Consider the following 19,836-nt stretch of genomic DNA (forward strand, 5'->3'; position numbering starts at 1 on the left):
TGATGAAATATGATTATATTCTTCCAATTCACTTTGTACCTGGATGGAATGTGCTTGGCACAAATGTTGCTACGTACGCAGGTGCCTGAACACAAGACTTTGCTTGCAAACTAAATTGCCTGATTTTCTTATAACTTCCAGATACGGTTTAAACATATGTCACCAACCAGGCGTCTGCACTCATTGTGCTATCTTCGTTTTCGTTTTGAAGTGAAAATGTCTATTCACTCGCTCTTACAGTGGTGTCGTGTCCGGTCGAACTTTCTTGTGAGAAAAATACCATCAGATTTGAATCGCTAATAACTACCAGACAAATAATGCGTGTGAGATGGTTCAGGGTTGAGCTTACAGCGGATAGATCAGGTTTGTACGTGTTATGCGCACAGGATGTGGTTTGCATGTGGCGTTATCGCGCGGGTGCAGACGCATGAGCGTAATAGTCACGAATTAGCTTTGTGTAGAATTTTAAGTTAGTGTAACGTAGAAACGCGTTGAGATAGGACGTTGATTCTGGGGTCATTGTAAAGAGCTCACGGTGCACTACTGGGCTAATGTCACCGAGGTTGCCATTCATGCAGCTGAGGCGCTTGGGGTACAAATGGGAGGAGTCTCTCACAGGAGACTAACGTTAACGTCGACAACGATAAGGCTGTGCTGCACGACTATTTGCTCACGCAATTCGGCATGATACCTGTGGCGATTCTTGCCTCCACAACACTCGGTAACACCAACATCGATATGACTTTCACTAGACACTTGGATTCGATACAGTGTGAGTTGTACATGTTCTACCTGTTCAACTACCTTGAGCCCTTGCTACATTCGAAAGACTTGTAATGGTGTATCTAGCATGAAACCATTATACTCCTCTGTGTAACCATTATATTGAAAAGATTGTTAATTAAATTTCATAGTAATACCAAACACTTGTTATTATGATTTCATCTCGACGTTTTCACGAAAGATCTACGGCGTGGGCCCGAATTACTCCTATCCCCCCATTTTTTTCGCGCTTGTAAACGAACCAGTTGCATTGCATAAAATAGCCATTTTTGACATTCCCTGCTGCGCTTTCATTCAAAAAATGAAAATAAAGCACGTGCGACTCTTGGACCATCAAAGCCGACGACTACTTGTTTAATGCATCACCGGTATACGGCATGGGGATAAACACAATAGGATATTCTTACACAATTTCCATTTCCATACAGAACGTTGTAACCGCTATGGAAAATAAATGCCGCGGATATTCACGAGGACTTTGTGTCATGACTTTGTTTTTCTGTAACCGGAGTTATGGCCATATGGGAGAAAGACAGACATAGAGAATTATTCCCACCTAAGTTCCGGAACATAAATATACTCTACAAGACGAATATACGCATCGTTTTCAATTCAAAATCTGTAACATGGTGGCGAACTGAATTGGAAGCATGGATATATCACGGCGTAAATTGGACTCAGAAATACGATCGCTTTCTCGTATCATTTGAAAACGTAGAAAATGCTATGGGATGAATTCTCAAGTGGCAAATAAAGATAATGCATCGCTGTAACAGAAAATTGCAATCGAGAAACACTGGCTGGTGGAAATTTGAAAAAGCATTTTCCATCTTTTGTATGTTATCATTTTAAAAGCTCGAAATGGAAGAAATATTATTTGGAAATAATTTCCGAAAAAGTTATAATAACTCTCAAGAGATTCATCTCGAAAATTTTGAAAATAATTATTCTCGAGGAATTTCGTACCGAAATCTATTTTTTTTTGAGGAAGGATTCTTCTTAATGTGTGTCGAGAAAAAACAAAGGTACGTCTTCAATTCCATTAAATACTGTGATCAGATATTGTTAACAGAAATTACGTGTGGGGCTACGTGGATAAGAAATCGTTATTAAATGAAATAATGTGTAAAAAAAATCCTCATTGTTTAATGAAAGTAGAGACAAGATGAACCACTGGTGTGTGTGTGTGTGTGTGTCCGAATCATTGTTACAACCGAATCATTGTTTTTGTAATTTATAACAGAATCATTTTTTTTCACGGTTTATAACACAATAATTGCTTTCATAATTTATAACAAAAGCATTGTTGTTTATAATTCATAATCGATTCATTATTTAAATAAATTATAATCTAACCATAGTTCACATGAGAATGTACGTAATGATTGTAGGGGAAAAAGAATGTCGCTTAACCATAGTTCGAAAATCACCGGTGAATTATTATCATGCAATTTCGCAATATCAGCAGATCATTGTTAATTAAATTCATTAGCTATCCATAGCAAATTGGAACCGTTGGCTAGTCATAATAATTAAAGCCATCAGCTAATCATTGTTCGAAAAAAAAATTGCGAACCGTTGCCCTCTATCTAAAATTTTCAACTATTCATTATATTCAAAACCTTCAGCTAATCATTGCAATTAAAACCATCAGCAAATCATTTTAATCAATACCATCAGAGAGTCATTGTAATTAAAAACCATCAGATAATCATTGTACTTATAAACCGTCAGAAAATTACTGAATTAAAACCATCGTATTCGTAATTACAAAGCATCCTAGAATTACTGTTAATAAGAAGAAGTTTTCCATTGAGAAATCAAATTTACAAAATATCTGGGCTTGTCAATGCTAAAATAAGGGTCTTTTAAGAGGAGAGATATCTCGTCAATGACGCTTAAAGGGTTAAATACCTCTCAGCAAGTCATCGTTGAACAACAATAAAGCTTAATAAATCAGTTTGAGAAAATAGTTTTTTTTTTCAAATTTATTTCTTGCCAAAAAAACACATTGTTAGAAATCATTACTTCATCGGCAAAAAATCCATGAAAAACTGACGAAAAATTCTGTGGTGTTTGGTGAGAACATGATAATTCCAAAATCATATTTTTGAGATTTAAGCATTTTCATTGTCATTTAAAAACCAAAAATAAAGCATGCACACAAATACAAATGGAAATATCATACGTTGTTTAGCCGTACGCAGGTATTTGTGCATTTTTCTCACTTCTAAAATTAGTTATAATTATCAAGACTTACTTTTACATAAAAAATCCATTTTTTGGAGATATCATGTTCCGACCAAACACCACAGAATTTCTAAATCACTCTTACCAAACAACATTTTTGTTACCGATAAATGTTTTCCGGAAAAAAAAAACCATCCTGAGGACAATGTTGGACAAAACCATAGCACAAACAAAAAATACAATAACACAAAAAGGAATATTTCACCGCAACAATCACGAACAAAATGCATCACTAAAATTTGAAATAAATAGAAGCATTACATATCTCTTTCGTGTGTGTATTCTACACACAGCATTGTTCCAAATAAATATTCATACATATGCACTTAAATCACAATGCATGACATAAATCAAGGAGCCAAGTAAGTGCATTACAACCGATCGGTCTCATTCCATACGCAATAAATACGCTAGAAAATCCAGATCACAAATACATCTCCATAATCCTTCTTTGAAAATCGAACAAGTTCCCCCCTATGAATTATTCTTCCAATATCATCTCCGGAGAACCTTTGGGGGGGGGGGGAAATGAAATATAAAAGCGATATATTTCACGATATGCACAGTAATTGAATTGAAATTGAAATAAAATTGTACTAGGAGAGTCCATATCCCTCCCCGAACAAATAATTCAAACCCGCATCGCGCAATGCTCAAGTATATGAAATCCAATTGATATTCAGAAATATCTCATCGTCTCTTGAATGAAATGGAGGAAAATAAAGACAAATCACAAATAGATTTCCTCTCATCTTAAGATAAGAAAAGATCATGTGAGTTTTAGGAATAACTCCCGAGTACTCCTGTGATTTATATATACGAGTATTATTATTATTATTTCGTTCTTGCCCAGCTTTCCCCTCATGCGTGTTTGTCAGAAGAGGAATTTTCGATTTGCCCCCACGAGCTCTATTTTCTGTGTCCTCTGCCGTAATCTCATATACATTCTCATGCATATTTCAGTTACTTAAGCTTTTATATATGCGATACCAAAACAAACATCACAGAGGGAGAAACCGAAAGGATGGCGACTGAGGAAAAATAACTTGGGCATGCCCATAAGAGAGAGAGTTACTTTCTCTCTCTCTCTCCTTCTCCCTCTGAAGAAAGAAGTAGAATAGAAATGTTCTCAGAAAATTTTCTTATTCCTTTATGTATACAGAACGTCTAAAGGTGATCTCTCTTCGAAAAATATACATGTTTCCATCGATCAACAAACTTCGTTCAGCTCCGGGGCGGAAGTTAAGTACCTGTGCAGTATACGCAACAGAAATGGGGATTATATTTATGGATTTCAGGGCGAGACACAATCTGGTTTTGTTTATTTTCATGTGAAAAAACATGTTTTTTAATGAATAAAAGTAAGAAAAATATCTATGCGGACTGATAAATTGTATTTGGTTCAACCAATCCTGCATAACGGGAGGAAACACTGCTGAAAATAAACTATAATTTGAATGTGTATTTGTATTATTCCGAATGGTTCGTATCGCTGTGGTGGTCGAGTTGTCCCAGTGACGGACTTTCATCGTCGCCACAGTGTGGTGGTCGGCTGGAGTCGGTTCTCAACGTAGAGATGCGAATTCGAGCCGGTCTCGCCACAGAGAACAACAGCATAACAAATATGCAATCACTTCATTTCCGAAATGTAGATGGCAGCAGTGAAAAATCAGACACAACACTAGATGCACACTCAGACTGTTAGTTAGGTACACACACTTACATTTCCAGCACAACTCAGTAGTTAGGGGCCGTTGAAGTATTACGTCATCATTGATAGTGGGGGAGGGGGTTTCCGATTTGCTGACTTTTGATGACAAGGGGGGAGCGGGGTTTGGATAATGCTTACGTCATCAACCACCCCTTCTGAAAATATGAGTTAGGATTCAGAGGGGCAGAGCTGATGACGAAATTTTGCTGACAAGGGGGATTGGAGGGGGTCAAAAATGGCAAAAAATTTGCTTACGTAATACTTGAACGGCCCCTTAGTGAATTGGCGGTGGACCTGAGTTGTACTCGGTTTGAAAGATGAACGGTTTATATGGAGAGCAAAAAGGAAAAAAATTCATGAACTAAGCGAATACAGTTTGCCCTGCTTAATAGGATATCAATGATTCCAACACACTCTATCCAATTAAGCGGGGAATAATTCAATGGCTATTTTGCAACGCCAGTGTAGTTTGTATATCGAAAACTGATGAAGGATCAATATTAATAAAACATGTCGAATAAGTAAGACATCAAAAATGAAATGAAAATCATATTTAATTTCAAGGATCACAACACCTAAGATTTTCACTTTTCATTGGGATAGTTGGCGCTCTCTATCGGCACCAGTACCCCTACTCCCAAATATATTTATCTTCATTTACGCCGGGATCACACTGTAAAAGTTTGATAATATTTTTTTTTTTAAACTTGAAAAATCCAATCAATAAGGTTATTGGTTACATTCTAGAAAATGCAACCGGTGACATTTTTGACTGCATTTTTCAAGTTTTATAAAAGGAATTTTGCGAAATTTAATAGTGTAATCCCGGCCTAAGGCAGACCTCAATTACCATTTCTTCGTGTTAAAGCTAAAACTGTAGTTACCGTATTTGCTGCAATCCAAACCGCTATCTGTAGTCCGTCTACGAGGAATGTGGTTTCGTTTTCGCGGAAGAATTTTTTTTTATCAATATATTCGGGTGGCATGGAAGTAATGCGTTCTAAAGCTTCCCAGAGAGAAATAATACTTATAGATGCCTTAATACAGTATAAATATAAGGTCCCAATTTTCATGAGCACGTGTTGGAATTCCCGTTTCCGAATTTGTTTTTGAAAAACGCCATCTGCTGTTGGGGAATTTCTGAAAATGGTTAAGTTTTTGACTGGAGTACCAAAATATTTTATTCAGAAAGACTTGTCAATGGCCATTCTTTAGCCGTTGAAAGAGTTTCCCGTACTGTATAACCCGGTGTTTATTTTTATTATTATTGTTATTTTCGTTCATTATTTTGTTTTGGCTGCGCCAATTATTTGCGTTGCTTATGATTTTCTTGCAATGCAATCTAGATATCAAACAAATAATAATCATAATGAAAAGAGAAGGCAGGCTTCACAATAACAGTTCATACCTATCGGGCTGCTATGCCGCAGGTTTCAGGATATATAAAATCATCATCATAATTTTATTTTGTCGCCTCATGGCGAATTTCAGAAATCTGTTGATGTCATTGTTTGATGGATTTCACCGTATTTTCCTATTGTTTAATTCACGTATTCTCTGTTAGAAATACATCGGAATGTGTTGTCTTTTTTCCGCTGTGTATTTTAGAATATAAGCTAACATTATTTAAAATAAATTTGTGAAAATAAACTTTTCTAAAGACGACAGTTGGCATGTAGATGATTGTATAAAAATTTACATTATAACTGAGAACTTGTGAACATTAGGCACTTCTATCCATCAATAATTCATTACTGTCTAAAGAAATTGGCGTATGCAAATTATTTTCATCCGCGTGTTATACGCAGGAAATTACTGTATTCGTACTTGACAACTGTTGCCTTACTATAAATCACAATCACCAAAAGTACAGATAATGCTCGAGAAAAACTCTAGATATTTTGAAACGTTTGGGAGTTTCTGAAAGATGCGATGTACAAAAGTAACCGATGACGGCCCATTATCTCGTATAAAACTCTCTTTTATATGAAAACGGTAAACATCGGCGGAAGACAAAGAGAGACAGACATATAAGAAAATACACGCTTTGCATCCTCGCGATCCCTATATCCATTGATCAAGATGCTCGTTCTCGTGAATATAACAAATGTCAAGCTGTTAGTTCCTCGGCAAGTAAACCTGCCCCAACGTCGATCAATAATACATTCCCGGTGTCACATTCCCATTTACTGCAACGAGATTATAGATAATGATTGGAATGCCATTACTAGAGTATTATCCATAATCAGTTCATTCGCCGGAAGTAAAACGCATGATATTTTTCGGGAGAGCTTATTCGTACCGAGACCCACTTCCAATAATGAATTTTGATTCCAGTCACCAGTCCATTCGCAACATACTTACCGTTGACAAAAAGGATTTCGTAATAAGTTGCGACAGGAGTTTACTACCCCGGCAGCACTTCGCAAGTTTGTATACGTGTGTCTCAAAGTTTACAAAGCAATTAAAGCTTCAGGTGAGCACCGTCTAACTGGAAGCAATTAAAACTATGTGATAGTCATGATTCCGGTGAATTGCTGCTGTGTAATAACGGTGCATAGTTGTACGAGGGGGTGGGGGGGGGGGAGTCACGTGGTGTAAGGTTCGCAATTAAGACACGGAAACAATAGCCTTAAGGAGGAGGACACATAAGAGACGGAAGATTCCTAATAACAAAGGATTCTCTGGGAAATCTTCCAAGGTTGGCAGCCAGTCATGGGAGAACTAACTGATCTCTATGTTAGATAATAGCGCTTTATAACGAACAAGCCATAAGTAACGTTACGTTCTCACATACAGCATATAAAGCGTATTGTTCTCTCTGTATGTGTGTGTATCGCTTCGAGCGAAACTGTCATATGCTTCTCTAGTTTCTTCATCACTGGGTTATGTAGCGAAGAAAGAAGAGAAAGTACACGGAAAATGTCATTACCTCATCCTATTATATGGAATGCGATTTATTAATGCCTAATATGTCTTGCCATCGCAGAAATAACGTTCGGAGTATCATTGTGGAAAAGATGCGCATCTTTTCAAGCATTTCCTCTTTTATCTATTGTAGTAAATATTGTCTTACATTGTTTTCGGTATGAAATATGATATTTTGCCCGAGTAATTATGAAATAATATAATAGCGACTACTGTTTTTTTTGTTCTTGTTTTTGTTATTATGTAAGTGGAGATGAATCGATTCCATTGTTGATATTTCTTTAATTATTTTTACGGACCTGACCTCGGTTTCCATTTTCAAACTTCATCATTTAAGTTATATTTTGAGAGCTGATGGTTAAATACGATGGTTAAAAATTAAGTACATTTCTTTATGGACAGTGCAGTGCAGCAGTTGCGAATCATACACCGCGTAATTTGCAACCTATTATATTTTAGGACCCTGACGAAATGAAGGCGTAATAAAAATGGAATAAAATATTCAGAATATTTAGGTTCAGAGCTATTATTTTTTATTGCCCTAATATTTGTGAGTATGACGCAGTTAAAACATCAAATTATCGTAGGTAATTGTCAGTTAACGTACAGTAATGTGCTTGTGAAATGTCTTGCGCAAATGAGAGGATTTTTTTTTTTTCTATTGCAATGTGTATGAGTAAATTGCATTGCATATCAGAAGTACATGTGCATACATTTGTGTCATATTGTGACACTGAATAAATGAAAAGAGAGAAGCTCTTACGTGACTTTGGTCACGTTTCGTTTTCGCTTTTAATAGAGAAAGAACCATTTCCTTTATTCGTAGTTATTTGACCTCTGAACCTAGCTGAATGTGCCAATTCAGCCTCAATGTAATATGGGCAATAATACACAGGGTACGTCGAAAGTTTGTTGAAATTTAGAAGAAAAAGACTGAAATGATAACTAAAAAGAAACAAACAATACCAAAAACATTGTGATTTATACAAACGGGATCAGAGACGGGATTTTGTCATGGACAATGGAGTACGCAAAAGAGCGTGCCCTTGAGCCAAGTTTGTAGTGTTATTTTGCAGGAAAAATCGCAACCACCCCATCCCCCTCAAGAAAATTCTGCGCACACCTATGGTCATGGATAAAAGTTAGTTCTGAAAAAGATCATTGATAGATGACGTGAGAATTATGCAAATCAGGCTGCCGGCATAGAATGAAGAATGCACGCGCATATTATGGCACCTATATTACCAGGATTTTTCGAGGGTTACGTAGCTCTACAAGTGAATGGATACTTTGATTTCCTGAGTACAGGAAATGCCACAAATCCGAGAATTAAGCGTAATAACCGACTTATCGCATTCACTGTAACACATATATGGAATTTATTGACGGCATGATTTGCATGCATCAGCTTTGAACATGTTAGCGTTATCTATCATCGATTTTTTAAACTGGTTTTCTATTAATCAAGGTACAATTTCATACTTGCAAACAATTTTTATCATGATTTTTTTCCGTTTTCAATTAATTTTAAAATTTTAAGATATTTTTTCCTGTAACTTGCATAAAACATTGCTAGGAAAATTTCACCCAGCTCGTACTTGAACAGGGAAGCTTATAGAAGTCTTAAAGACTCAGTCAGTCAGTTGTTGTTAGGAAAATATACAGGGTGAGCGAAAAGTCCGTAGAAACTTTAAAATTCATAACAACCGGAAAAATAGCCGAAATAACAAAACGGTATGCAGGGTTAGCATCGCAAGGTCACGAGAATTTTTATAAGATAGGAAAAAATAACTAAAATGAAACAGCCGATAGGTGGCGCTGACGTACGCAAGTCAAAGAAAAGATACGCGAATAACGAACAGAATGCCTCCAAATCGTTTGTTACATCAGTATGTGTTCCACATGACCACCAGCATAGGGGATAATAATTAGAATGCAAATGAGTCACAAATCCAGCAACTGAAGAATGCAGCAGGCCAACATACAAGGTTTACAACGGTGAACTGGTTGCAGAGTAGAAGCGCAATTTTTTTATAACTGTCTAATTTTCATATTTGCACCAACATCACTCGCACCAGCGCCGCCTAACGGCTGGCTTTTAAGGGTTTTCCCGTCAAAAAATTTCCCCTGATCTAGTGATGCTAACCTTGCAAACCGTTACTTATTTCGGTTATTTTTCCGGTTTTTATTCATTTTTAAAGTTTCTACAGACTTTTTGCCCACCCTGTATATTAAACGCTATTACACGTATTTATCGCATTTAATTTTGTATATTCACGTATAATCACATGTATCTTATTTAGTCACACAATTCACTGGAATGAACATGTGTATAGTCTGCTGTAACCATTAGTTAGAGAGGGCTCCGCACACATTTGTCAATTATTAGCTCAGGCAACTGATAGTTAGATTCTGCAAGTACATATGAAAATCATGGGTCTAGCTAATAAAATGCAGTGAGTTTACTCAACGTTCTTGAACTTTGGTACTTCGCCTTTTCTTCGGACTTAGCTTAGCTCAGCGACGATAAGCAAAAGCCACAACTTATCGAATTCATATTTTTCATTTCCTAAAGTGTTTTCAATTAATTTGATGTATAATGACTCCCGTGTGACAGATTAGGCTGTAAATTTTATATTCTATCGACACACCTCTCATACTCGTACATTCACACGCCCATAAATCACATCACAGTTTCGTAATTTCTTCATTTTGCTTGTGCGAAGCAGCATCGAACAGGGAATCTTATGGGAGTCTATAGACTCTGTACCGTCATAAGAAAAGACATCTTCCTCAGTCAGTAATAAATACGAAAAATGCCCATATTCTTTTAAAAATCATTTGCTCTCTTTAGTTACTCTAATGAAAGATAGAATTTTAACAGCAAATTGCGATAACATACGACTTTCCTAGAATACTTTGTTTTCAAAAATAATCTGAAAATACATTGATTATATTGTAAAATTAATTAAAAATTCCTTTAGCATTTAATTATCAGATTGGATTTTCCACAAATGTTATTCTCGATGATTTTTAAAACCCAACAAAGATGTCGATATCAATAACAACATGCAACCCAAAAATAATCAAACGTTTATTTGATTAGTATCCTTCATAAATCATAACTTTCAACGATGAGTTAAAATTTAATTCGGCTTTAGAGGAATTTGAGTTATTTTTCCAAAATGTATAATTAAATGAATTTCACCAAAATTTCAATGAGGAATGATTTTGTTTTTCCATTGAGTAACCACGAATTTTCTCTCCGGAGTCCGTCGAATGCGAAGATCCCGAAAATAATTTTCCGTTCTGTAATCTCTTGCTTTCATTTTAATTGCTCGTCGTGAAATTAATTAAAAATTCATTTCATTTGCTTCCTCCTCCCGATGCGGAATCGACTCCCGGGCGAGCTTTTGATAGATTTTTCCCCCATGCGTCTCTCTGTTCGATAAATTATTATGTGTAATTGGATGGTGGCATCAAAAGTTGATATTTACCGACTGGTTATTGTATTGATTTGAATCATTAATGACAAAATTATATGCGTTGCGATTTTGCAATACATATTCAATGCACATAGTTGAGGCGATTCTTCCGAAACGATTTCCAATCGATCAAGTGAATCAGGTGCCTTCAGGAACTGACACAGTGTGGGCTACATTTGGCATTTTAATGAAGCTCACAAGTCACCAGGCTGTACTACAGACGTTATCAAAGAGGCCGGCGGGCGACAGGTGACCCATGAGCCACTACTAAGCCGCATATGAACCTCCTGTGGGCGCCGTTACAAATTAGTGTACGCCGTTACGTTGTTTGTGAGTATTATGTGTGACTCTTACGTATTTAATTATACGGTGTCAGAACTATGCGTTTCGTGTTCGAGAATTGCTACTACCACTAATTAACCGCACATGCACCTCGTATAAGGTCACGGTATCCCAGGTCGACAAAAGTACCAAAGAATGTTTAGAGGTTTCGCGACTTCGATACTCAGGTTCGTCCTTGTCAGAAAGCTTTCCTGACACAGGAGGGAACAACAGAAACGGCGAAATCATCATAGAAACAGATTGCTACCGCAGGGAGTCCCACATCGAGGGGTTAGCGCACCAACCTCTCGGTGAGTATAAAACAGGCTGCCTTTTGGAGTCGGCAATAAATTGTAGGTCCTAATTAACCCTCGTGCCTCGTGTGCGGAAAATGACCGTGGCGCGAGGAAAATGATCAAATGAGCAACTCGTACACATTCCTCTGCGGAATTTCTAATCAATTGGCGCATGTCGGAATGTGTGTTCTGAGTGTATGTGTGGCTCCCTAACGCAATTTATGTTGCAAGAGTTGCGTTTCTTTCGTATCCTTGCTGGTGCAGTTTTCCATATTTTGGAGTAAAGATGGTAAAATGCTTGAATTTTAATTATATGTAATAGTTAGTATCTTCAAGCGGGTCTGTCTGTTCTATGCAGAGAGAGACATTTTCAAACTGGAAGACGGTTTCGAGATGCGCTTGTCTTCTGTGTTCCTTATTGGAAGTGCTAGTGCTAAATAATCGTCACGTTGGTGCTGTGTTAATTAAGAATGCCGTCATGGCCGCTACATTTTGTTTTTGTAAAGTAGTAAAAACAATACGCAATACAGTTGCATGCGATACAGATATATACAAAAGAGAGAAAATACAGTCGAATCCCGTTATAATGAACTCCAAGAGACCGTAGAAATCACTTCATTATAACAAAATTTCGTTATAAAGGAATTCCTGGTTATTTAAAAATGTCCCTATGTGAACTTATCCAGGGGGGATTAGAAAAGTGTTCGTTAAAACGAGATTTCCGCTATAACAGTATTCGTTAAAACGGGATTCGACTGTACTGCATAGGACGATAATTAAACATACACTGTGCATCACTTAGGGACTTATTCTACCCAATTTCAGTCCGTTGCGGGACATTACCATATTTTCTTTTTCTATTTTTCGACCATCCGGATATTTTCCTAAAATAGTATTACGATATAAAGCCATATCCCCCTCACGCATATATTATGAATATTATGCGTAATTTCACAAATGAGGTATGTTGAAAGCCTTTTTTTTGGTGAAATCAATTTGTATTTTTACTACTCAACCGTGCATGCACCTCTATGGGCGATTTACTACCTAGTGAGTTGTGCCGAAAGTGAACTGTAACTGTGTGCGTGCACCTAACAGTCTGAGTGCACATGTAGTGTTATGTGTTTGATTTTTCAGTACTGCTTTCAGTGATGTGTTATGATTGAATTACATTTTCGTATTTTGCCAACGTTCAGCAACGTCTATTTTCCTGTACTTGAGACTCGAATTCCCCATATTATCATCGATGGAGTTTGGTCAGCTTATGTCATAAATAATTCTAATAATTCAAGGAATGAACACCATATGAAATTTACAATACACATTTCGTGATTCATTCTAATATATGTGCATTTTCATCATTCTTGACGGGAACCCCCGGAACTTTTCTCCAACTCCCAGCCACATCTCGTCTGCAATCGCCACAGAATTTGTTATTCGCGACAGTACCCAATTGTGCGCCAGAATGGCGTGGTGGTAAGATGTTCGTCTACCACCTTGAAGGTTGCTGTCACGATCTGAACTCGGGGAGGATATAGATGAGATATTTTCCCTAACGAACTTGAGACGACCACCAGTGCCGACATTTCCAACCCATCTCATTAATGGCAGTAAATTACTATATACCGATATGGCCAGAGTTGGTGTTTGGTGAAGTAGTAGTACTCAATTGTCCGGGGAAAATATGTTGTAAAAATTGTGTATGTTTTTCTTTTTTTTTTTGACTCAAAATAAAATGTTCCGGACTCTGCCTCGAAGCTGGGCTGAAAAAGATCTCGACAACGGGATATGTCTAGCGGTAAAGTTATTGTGTTCATTCATTCAGTACATTTCGTGAAAATACATTTTTGTTTCAACCAAACTTTTTTTATAACTAACTTTTTTCCTTTTTGCCAGAAAAAAAAAATCGATAATATTCCATGAATTTTATATTTCCTTGTTTTTCAGTCTCGGTGCAAACAAACACCCGGGCACACGTCTATGTACAAGGACATTCTAATCTCATCAATGTAAATTCAGGTCATTATCTTAATGGATATCTACTGTCTACCATTCACTTTCTGGTATTTTATTCATTCGGAATTCATTGTATCGATTCCTGTAGAAGGACACTAATCGGAATAAAATATATCGATTCTCCTGTACTCTTTCCGTACTACACAGTATTTGGTCCTCTTTGGAAAAATTGCAGAAACAAATAGACAAACACTACTGTTCGATTGCGTCTTTGTATTAGCTTATCTCAGACGTCCATAAATATATATATATATAATATAGTTTTCTTAGGAGGATTCGTGTCCCCTCAAGGTGATTCGGAACGTTGTAGAGGCCATTAAGAAACAGAGATATATGCGATTTCTATCATTATCTTGGACCCTATTGATTTCTGCAGAAAAAAAGCTTCTCAAAGCATACTGTCAACAAAACCATATATCACAAGGCTGTTTTGATGTTTCTTCTGTCCATATATATAATAATCTTATATAAATAATTATGCCCCCCCCCCCCATCATAAATTTATTCGTTCTTGCCGAAATTGCTATAAAAGTAGCGCTGGGAAGAAATGGTTGTGACGAAACGATGAAAAACGCTGATGTGCAATAGCCGTCATACTGCGAATGGCTATAAATTGGGGGGAAAGTTTCGAAAGGTAACGTGGACAAGATAATGTAAAATTTATTTCCTTTTTATATCGTAGTGATTATGGGTTTAAAGATTTCATAGATCACGTATTTTCTTATTTTCGAATGAAGCAAACTCTGGTATGAGGAATACCCAAGAGTTTCCTCGTTACGATCTTAAATTAAAAACAAAAACAAAAAACAACGAATATGAAAAACCGACATTTAATGATCGTGACCAGCGTCCCGGCACAAAATGGTTCTCATGTCAGCTGTAAAATTAATTGGTCGTATATTCACGCTGACCAAGTGCCCCCTGCCAGGAATAGAATGGAACTTTCTGAGAGGGCAGAAATGATGCCAAGTCCGATCAAGTCGAATATAATGGTTAGAATGTAAGGGTTTTCTTTGTGGAAGGAAAATGTTCTTTGTCATAGGAAATACGATTTCGGTCCTTGAACCGTCTGCAGAAATGGAATGTTGATTAAACAACTGCTACTGTTGATTAGAACCGCCATATTTCATCATGAGCACCCACAAGACTGCTCATATTGAAATGTGGTAGTTTTATGTAATATTCAATTCGTAATAAACAATCATTTCTTGTTTGTGTTGGATTTTATGTTATCTGGAGTTTTTTTTTTTTCGTTTTGCAGCGCCACCTGCGAGTGGAATTTGAACTTTTTTTTTAATTTATCAAAAACGAAACACTATTCAAACGTAAGTATTTCAGCGGAGAAACCGCACCTTTTTTATATCGATTGGTTAATTTCTATTTATTTATTTTTAAAATGTGTCCAGGACTTCTCATCCACCCTGTATTCTTCTGCGCCAGAGTCATTCATATCCACTTATGCTTTTCTTTATTTGTTTGAATTAGCATTACAAGAATATTGAAATATCGACTCGACTCAATGCCTTGTCTTTAGATGTTGTGAATGGGAACCACATGTGCGACATCTTTCCTTGAAGTGTACTCAACGACACTTGAAACTATCAGTTCCTTCAAACGTTTCTTTCGGCTGTTAAATAATGTTCTTAACAGACAATATAAGCTACCTTTATCCAACACAATACCGTCCGAAATTTCCCAGCTTTAAAAAGAGTTTCACTAGAAATTCCATATCTACTTTTAAAGATTTTAGTAACCATATGCCAGCAGTCCTTTTACATAACATCCGTCCGTCCGTCGTATCTTGAATGTAAACGTATCCCTTTCAGGAAAATTCTGTACATAACCCTCAAACACCTGGTTTCAAAAATATTCTCTTTTTTCCTTGACTATCTATCTACCAATAAAAAACAGAAAATATAAATCGAGATAAATTCAATTTCCATTGCCTAGGATTTCCCGTGAAAAGGACTAATAATCCCGGTTTCCTTCTCTTCTTATGACGGCACTTGCCTTCGGGAAGTTTAAATAAGTATCGAGATTGTGCACGCGGAAGGGCATGTTTTTCACATGTGTTAAAATACCGTCACAAGAGTTGTTAGTTCATCACTCGGGAAATAGTTTATTTTTCTCTGATTGAAATACGGAAAAAGCTTGAAATGTCTGGAGGGAAAAAATTCAAATGTTTCGATAAATCCTTGAAAGAAACATTCAAATGCAAATGTCAGATTGATGCTCACTTTGATTGCTATTATAATTTATTCCCTTGTGGTAAAAGGAAATAAACTGGAAAAAAAAAACTGTCATGTTGTTTATTGGGCGGTATGAGGCAATAATTATAGTTTTCTGCGTCAAAGTATAATATACAGGGTGTCCCATCAGGACCGCCCAAACTCTGCACAGCCGGATTCCTCGCTTGGAATACATAAAAAATGCCCGAAGAACTGTACCTGTACGACCCATAGTTTTCGAGAAAAATGCGAAGAAAAGTATGACGTAATATCCGGTGCTTGGAGAAAAAAAAAACTTTATTGGAAGCATTAACACATCGGTATTTGCATGTTTACATAGGAAGCTGTTCAAAATTTCCATATCGAGGCATGCATGCGCGCGCCGTGGAATGACTTCAAGCCGTCGTTTGATATAGCACCGGATATGACATCATATGTTTCTTTCGTATTTTTCTCGAAAACTATGGGTCGTACAGGTAAAGTTCTTTGGGCATTTTTTATGTATTACAAATGAGGAATCTGGCTTTGCAGAGTTTGGGCGGTCTTGATGGGCATCCTGTATACGTTGGCGTAGGATTTTACGGCTGGCGTCTAATTAAAAAATAAGTTCTTATATCGGCGCTGCTACCCCGGGTTCTTCTATTCCGTGCTAGTGTTTCACCCGTAGCTGCGGTGGGTATCTTCAGAGGTGAGTCTCATACTACCGAGTTCCGACGAGGTGCTCTCATAATCAATTTTCCCGGCTTCAATTAACACTAGAACCACGGAGTGGGTCAATTTGACCCAAATTAAACTTCGTTTTCATTTATCTCGAAAACTTAAGCGCAGTTGATAAAGAAATTTCGTGACTTTTCATAATATCATTTACGAAAACTTTATTCTCTTCACATTTCGTGTTTCAGAGCTATAAACACTTATACCAAGAACCGCGGCTTGGGTCATTTTGACCCAACATACTATTCTATAGGAAAAAGTAGGTGTATGCTTTTCTTGGAAGTGGTTACACTTTCTGAAAGGTATTTCTAAATGAAGATAGTGAATAATGAAGGTATTTCAAGGTCAATGCCAATTTATTGTCCGAGGAGATTATCTTTTCTTTTCAATGGAGGAACGTCAAGTAGAGCTAAATACCTTTGCGTTTGTAAATTTCAATACCTGGTATTCTGACGGGACCATGACTGAGGTTTTGGAAAAGGGGCCGTTCAAGTATTACGTAACCAAATTTTAGCCATTTTTGACCCCCTCCCCCCCCTTGGCAGCAAAATTTCGTCATCAGCTCTGCCCTTCTGAATCCAATTCATATTTTCATAAAGGGTGGTTGATGACGTAAGCATTATCCAAACCCCCCCTCCCCCCCCCTTGTCATCAAAAGTCAGCAAATCGGGAACCCCCCCCCCCCATCGATGATGACGCAATACTTGAACGGCTCCAAAGTAAAAGCTTAAATCTAGAAAAAACATGTAACGGAAATTTCTGTAGGCAAGCGGTGTCACAAAAAAAAAAAAAGGTTCTGGCTTGCACCAAATACGTTTTGAACAAATTTACAAACCTAGGGAAGGATCAGCGTACAACGAATCGCACTCTTTCAGAGATGTTTATCAGAACTTATAAAAAAATTTTATCAAAAAGATAAAAATGTTTTATTACTCAGCACACTTCATCTGACAGGGGATATCGGCAGTGAAAGCCCCAAAAACCTTCCAGAAACAATTTCACACTACCATTCAACAAAATTTGCCGTAGTTGTAGCCCATCAAATGGCCAGAAAATATTCGGTGAAGGTTGCATCACGGGGGTGGCCTGTCCAAGTTTTTCTCTACAACATCCTAGATCTCACTATAAAAGAAATTCTGTATTTTGTATAGAGCGGTAGAAGGTCAGAACTATTTTTCGAACGCAATCTCTCTAAAATCTTATTTTGAAGAGCTACGTTCACATAATACATCTTTCCCAAGAGGAAACGTCCGTGGGCTCTTGAACTTTTCGTGAGCCATCAAAAAAAAGTAAAATAAATAAACGAGTCTGATGTCGGGTAGCAGCAAAATGTGGAAACAAAACTGTTAATTTTTGCATGGGCTGTGCAACTTCAATATGCGGTGAATCTGCAAGAATAATGGAAAAAAAAAAACTGCTCACATAAATTCCACTTATCAGGAAGAAATAATACTTATTTAACAGAATCATATTACAGACTTTCTCCTACATAATTTGACGTGCTTATTTTACATCTTTCTCATATTGTGGGGTTACTGAAAAAGTTTTCGTAATGAATAGTGTAAATAATGTATACTAAATCTTATATTAAATGAATTACATCATTTTTTAGCTAATTTTGAAGCCCACATTTTATAGTTATAAACAAATATTGTTTCCCGTTATGAATACATAATTAAGCAACGTTGAATGAATGAAAACCCAGGAATTGAGTAGAAATTCCTGTTTTCGCTATGAAACACTGTTTCTTCACGGCTTGGGTCAATTTGACCCAGTCCGCGGTTCTAGTGTTAAACATGCTATAATTACTATAGAGTTGATGAGGTCAGGACTGTAGTACCCGAGTCACCTCTGAAGATGCCCGCTTACTAACCGAAATGGTGATCCAGTCCAAATTCCAAAGATTAGGGCCATTCAAGTATTACGTCAGCATCGATGGGGAGAACACTTTGGATTTGCTGACGAGGGGAGGAGAGGGGATTTGACTGATGGTTACGTCAACAACCACAATTTATAACAATATGAAATATTCTTAATAACATCTTTACTAGGAATGCAAAAATTGAGAAAAACTCTTTCCCTAATTTGTGGGCACCTGAACTAACGTTCCCTCTTATTGATAAGTCCTCAAAACACTGCCTTCTCCAGTAAACCCTGAGAACTCAGCAGACGCCCCCCCCCGTCCTGTCTCACTCATAGGGGAGGGGAGGCTGAATGGTTTTGTGTCCACTCAGTGCGTCACATACGCTACCCTTGAGGGATTTGGTGGACTACCGTACATAAGTGGATTCGTGCTCTTCGAACAGAGAGAGAGGGGGTTTACGGAGGGTGTGTGCTTGATGATGTGCAGGGGCGAAAGTCTGCTTTCGCTCGGCCGCTCTATGTATATTCTCGAAGTGCAATCCCAGTCAGGGCCCTATGCAGGATTAAGGAGGCAAAATTCTTAGTGCGCGGGCCTCAATGAATTTCTTAATGACAAATTTTCTTAAAAGTTCTTAGTCTTCACACAGCATTGAAATTAACAAAAATTGATCATAATAACATATAAAAGTATTTTCTTCCGATATTTAAATATTTTTTAAACTTTTTTTTTGCATCAAAGGTACATTTTTGATCGCCCGGGGTGGGGGGGGGGGGAAAGGGAACTCGTGTCCCCCTTCTCCGCGTACGTCACTGATCTTAATATGTGTTAGGAGGTAGGGGGGAGCAGAGCTGACGAAATTTTGCTGAAAGGGGGGGGGGACGAGTGACGAAGTCAAAATTAAATTAAAATGATTTTGAACAAAATATAAAAAAAAAAACACTGTAACGAGTTCAAATATCTCTGGTCTCTTAAAATTATCGTTATAGAGGGATTTCTCGTAGTAAAATATGTCGGTGTATCGAAAGAAGTTTAATGTTAGATCAAACCAATCACAAACAAGATTCGAAAAATATCGTCGTAGAGGGATTTATCGTTATATTGAGTACCGTTGATTGCCAGGTTTCACTGTATAACGTTTATTCTTTTCTTTGCTGTTCTAATTAGCAGTATGTCAAAAAAAACTGACTTCACCCAATGATCTGTCTTCAGATATTGGCAACGGTTCAACACCTTTCGTGAC

The 19,836-nt window shown here is 37.2% G+C and overlaps 1 protein-coding gene across 3 annotated transcripts in view; it reads left to right on the top strand.

Annotated features, from left to right (window-relative positions):
• The window catches only part of LOC149084428 (uncharacterized), a 410,069-nt gene that overhangs the window by 266,600 nt on the left and 123,633 nt on the right, over nt 1–19,836 (top strand). The window contains exon 4 of one of the 3 annotated variants that reach the window (XM_089234819.1): nt 15,052–15,115. The exons of the other annotated variants lie outside the window; for them this stretch is intronic. The gene's annotated coding sequence lies outside the window, so the exon portion shown is untranslated. The remainder of the gene's footprint in view (nt 1–15,051; nt 15,116–19,836) is intronic. 3 annotated transcript variants of the gene reach the window in all.

Source organism: Pholcus phalangioides, unplaced genomic scaffold (genome assembly GCF_987345545.1).
Source record: "Pholcus phalangioides strain wild (caught in Gottingen) unplaced genomic scaffold, Ppha-v1.0 ptg000008l_1, whole genome shotgun sequence".
NCBI lineage: Eukaryota > Metazoa > Arthropoda > Arachnida > Araneae > Pholcidae > Pholcus > Pholcus phalangioides.